Genomic DNA, 5,094 nt, shown 5'->3' on the forward strand with positions numbered 1-5,094 from the left:
ATTTGATTGATTTCGGATGCGTTGGATGCTTGACGAAGAGTTCGATCCACTCTGGTGATTGGATTATCTGTAGAGTGGCCGAGGCATGAAGGGCGTTGTTCTATTCGTGAACAGTGTCGGGTTCCCGATTGGTCCGGGTCTTGGTTGTTCCGAAACCCTATCCGCTCACGTAGCTCGCCGACTCACTTCAGTCGTTCGTCGACGTCGATTAGGCTCATGTGGATCGGATAGTGATGTTCATCGTCTTGTTAACACTGAACCGGTTGTGGAGAACTATAGGCAATTTTTGATGCCTACAGATACCCCCTCCAAAGTGTTCCTGACTCGTCTCTTTTATAGAAGAGGCTGGAATACTTTGGATGTGATTGGTCTAGCCTTCAGTCGGCGTCAGGACCTATAGTTAGCTCCAACTCTTGGCTCCTTCGATTTTCGGTCTATTCGATGCTTTGACGAATATCCGAAGTTCTTCCGGCGCTGCGTTTATCGCTTGGCCGTCGTCGGAGTCTCGAGTTTGCAGCTGATGAATTGAGTTTGGCTCGTGTCATTGAGTTGACTTTGAACTACCTCCGCCACATTGTGCTGGCTTAGGGTTTCGGATTGTCGAACGTTGACTTTTGTTGCAACGCGTTGACTAGCGTTGACCTAGGGTTACGCGTTGACCGGCGTTGACTCTAGGGTTTCGAATCGTCGAACGTTGACTGGTGTGGATCTTGAATCCTCGAACGTTGACTTGTATCGCAACGCGTTGACCGGCGTTGACCTAGGGCTACGCGTTGGCCGGCGTTGACCCTTAGGGTTTCGAATCGCCGAACGTTGACTTTGGTTGCAACCCGTTGACTGGCGTTGACCTAGGGTTACGCGTTGACCGGCGTTGACCCTTAGGGTTTTGGATCGTCGAACGTTGACTCTGATTGCAACGCGTTGACTGGCGTTGACCTAGGGCTACGCGTTGGCCGGCGTTGACCCTTAGAGTTCTGACTAGCCATTAACACAGTTTATACTCGTACGTTTGCTGGAGTATACACAGTTTAAGCTCTTAAGGTATTGGAGCATCGCGGTCCCAAATGTCGGGGTTGCAGGACCAACTGTTAAAGTTGATTCGTCTGCATGTATGGATTTTATCCTGAATTTGTTGGGTGCTCAAGTCACGAGACCAACTAGTGGAGTTGATGCGTCAATGACTCGCAGTTATAGAACTTTTAGCAAATCCTCAGCCATCAATGGATTTGACAAGCCTTTACCGACTACCGTTTGAGTCGGGCTAGCATGCGGATTGTTTAAGTCCGTTCCGCATGTGACGTTGTGCTAAGAGAGTTAACGCTCTTAGTGCTACGATATTGAATACGTAGACTTCGTCTTTCTTACGGGAATACCGGCAACGCGTGTTAGGCGTTGACTTATCCCTACTCAGGCTTCGGGATAAAATTCCCCGTGCATCGAGTGCCCGGATTTGACAATCGTGTCTTTTCTAAAAGCAAAGACAGATTGAGAAACGGGAGAGGAAGAATTTTATATTCTATCTCCCGGTGCTGAAGAGGAAGAATTTTATATTCTATCTACAGCTGGAAAGGGAACTTGAGGTGGGATCCCCCACCCCCAGAATCCGGAATGATGAACTGGGAGTGGGTTCTCCACTCCGAGCATCGGAAAGGTCCGAGGAGAGGAAGAATTTTATATTCTATCTCCCGGTGCTGAAGAGGAAGAATTTTATATTCTATCTACAGCTGGAAAGGGAACTTGAGGTGGGATCCCCCACCCCCAGAATCCGGAATGATGAACTGGGAGTGGGTTCTCCACTCCGAGCATCGGAAAGGTCCGAGGAGAGGAAGAATTTTATATTCTATCTCCCGGTGCTGAAGAGGAAGAATTTTATATTCTATCTACAGCTGGAAAGGAAACTCGAGGCGGGATCTCCACCCCCAGAACCCAGAAGGATGAAACTAAGAGTGGGATCTCCACTCCGAGAATCGTAACAATTCGGATAACCCTAACTGTCGGAAGGTTTGATTACCCGATTTGGAAGTGGACCTCTCGTTCATTAGAGGAATCGAGAGGGGATTGTGGCTTTGGCCCTAACTTTTATAGGTTTGACCGAAAAGCAAAGAAAGTGAATCACGGTTAGCAAAGGAAATGCCAACTCGTATTATCACTCAAAGGGAAGCTTTAATGCTAGGCGTTTAGGACCTAGCATGTTAAGTCGGGCAAATGGGAATGTTGGTGGATCCATTGTCGTTTAATTTGATCAGCGGATGATTTGGTGAGGAAAGATTAACCTATCAGAGGATTGTATCTCATCTCACAAAAATAACTCATAAGAGTTAGAGAATAAGAAGAGACATTCTGACCTTCAGGGTTCGAACGTGAATTTCTTATTCACCAATTCCACAATGATTGGGTTATCCCTAAGAATACCCATGTGGTATTCTTTCGGGAACTTCCTGATACATATTATTCTCAGTTATTTGACCGGGTTATCCTTAAGAATATTAGCGTAATATCCTCCAGGAACTTCCCGTCAAAAGTGGGAAACAGTTTAGACTCATATACCTATTGGAGTATGTAGAGAGCAGTTTAACCTCATGCACCTGTTGGAGGATTGAGAAGCAGTTTATACTCGTATACTCTTTGGAGTGATGAGAAACAGTTTATACTCGTGTACTCGTCGGAGTATTGTCGTTTTCAATTGGCTTACCCTAGCGTTATAGCGCCGGCTTCAACCAAGGTCTGGATGCTATTCTTGAGAGCAAAGCAATCCTTGGTGGGATGGAGGATCCTCCTGTGGTACTCGCAGTACGTTGGATCTGCAGGATCGTCAGCTTCCTCCTGATTCATGATGGGCGGGAGCTTGATTTTGTTGTTTTCGAGAAGGGTCTCGAAGATAGCTGGAACGTCTTCGTCTTTGAACGAGTACTCGTTTTGGAGCTCCTCGTCTGAATTCTCCTGTTGTTCCCAGGAGTGCTGTTGTGACGTTTGATCATCGTCAATAACCGTTGCAGGTACGTCCCCTTCATCATGAGGTACGAGATCCGAATCCAGAGGATTAACCATCGGTTGGTTTCTCTCGACCTTCCGCCTTCTGATGAAGCGTTCAGCCTGTTCTCCTCGAGCCTTCAACTCTTTCCAGGTATTGAGCGGCTCTATTCCCATCACGTCCAAGATGTTAATGGACAAGTTGTTCTGACAAGTCTGCAAGAGGAATTCCTCCGTGACGGGATCTTTGTAGTTCATTGCCTGATTGCGGAAGCGCTTGATGAAGGTATCCACTGATTCTCCGCCTTTTTGTTTCTCGTCGAAGAGTGTCCTGATCGACACCTCGGTGTCATCATCGAAGAAATGGGCGAGAAACATGCTTTCCAAGTCCTCCCAGCTGTTGATGCTTCCGGGCTTGAGACGGCGGTACCAATCGAAGGCAGGCCCGCGAAGGGTGCCAACGAATGACCGAACCATCAAGGGTCCGTTGCCAGAGATCACCCCCAAGTGGGACTTGAAGTAGATCAGATGCTGAGTGGGCGAACCCTTCCCGCCGAACGGCGTGAAGTTGATCAGGTTGAACTTCGCCGGATACGGGATCGAATCCCACTCTTTCGGGTAAGGACACGGAATGCCGGTCCTCTTCACCTCCCGAACAGACATCAGGGCTTCGATTTTTCTTTCGAGCTCCTTTATCTTTTCGGCCTCACCCATATCCTGTTTTGGATAAGTTTCGAGAGGAATCATACGGCCACCCCCAGTGTTGTCACTACTGGTGGGTCCACCCCCAGCGCTATCATCACTGGTGGGTCCACCCCCAGCGCTGTTAATTTTAGTGGGGCCACCCCCAGTATTCTTGGGTGGTGCGTTGGCCATGACGATTTCCACCACCTCCGGATTGTTGCTAACTGCGGCGTTCTGGGTGCGATGGTTGGACTCCCCCTAAATATATGCAACAAATGAGGAGATTTCTCTCCCCCTTTGTCACCATAAAAAATGGGGTAAAGAGAAATACTAAATGCAAAATACAACTAGTCAAGCAAGCAATGTAGAACTTTCACATAGTGCATAAGCCCAAACCATTTCTTATGCGACAAAAATCATCCTCTCCAAGAGGCTTAGTAAATATATCCGCTAGTTGAGATTTTGTGTCAACAAATACTAGGGATACATCTTGTCTCTCTACATGATCGCGTAAGAAATGATGGCGCACGTCAATATGCTTAGTTCTAGAATGCAAAACCGAATTTTTGGAAATATTTATAGCACTTGTGTTATCACAAAAGATTTTAATATTTTGGAAATGCAAATCATAGTCAACTAGACTTTGTTTCATCCATAAAACTTGAGCACAACATAAGCCGGCGGCAATGTATTCCGCTTCCGTAGTGGACAATGCAACACAATTTTGTTTCTTGGAAGCCCAAGAAACAAGGGAATTTCCTAAGAATTGGCATGTTCCACTAGTACTCTTGCGATCTACCTTACATCCGGCAAAGTCGGCATCACAAAAACCATATAAATCAAAAGAAGTGCTTCTGGGATAAAACAAGCCAAGATTAAAAGTACCATTAACATATTTAATGATTCTTTTAACGGCAATTAAATGAGATGCTTTAGGAGATGCTTGAAAACGTGCACATGCACACACACTAAACATGATATCGGGTCTACTAGCGGTGAGATAAAGAAGACTACCTATCATACCTCGGTATAGTTTTTGGTCCACATCTTCACCACTCTCATCCGCATCAAGCTTAACACTAGTACTCATGGGAGTAGGCGCATGCTTGGAATTCTCCAACTTGAATTTCTTCACCAATTCCTTTGCATACTTGCTTTGTGAAATGAAGATCCCATCCTTAGTTTGCTTGACTTGGAGCCCGAGAAAGAATGTAAGCTCTCCCATCATACTCATCTCAAAGTGATCCTGCATAACTTTAGAAAATTCCTTGCACAAGGATTCATTAGTAGCACCGAAAATAATGTCATCCACATATATTTGAACTAAAATGAAATCATTTTTCCTTTTTCTTACAAAAAGAGTGTTATCAATTGTTCCTTTTGAAAAACCATTTTCAACAAGAAAACTAGAGAGGCGAGCATACCAAGCTCTAGGAGCTT

The sequence above is a fragment of the Asparagus officinalis genome, chromosome 5 (assembly GCF_001876935.1).
Source record: "Asparagus officinalis chromosome 5, Aspof.V1, whole genome shotgun sequence".
Classification (NCBI taxonomy): Eukaryota; Viridiplantae; Streptophyta; class Magnoliopsida; order Asparagales; family Asparagaceae; genus Asparagus; species Asparagus officinalis.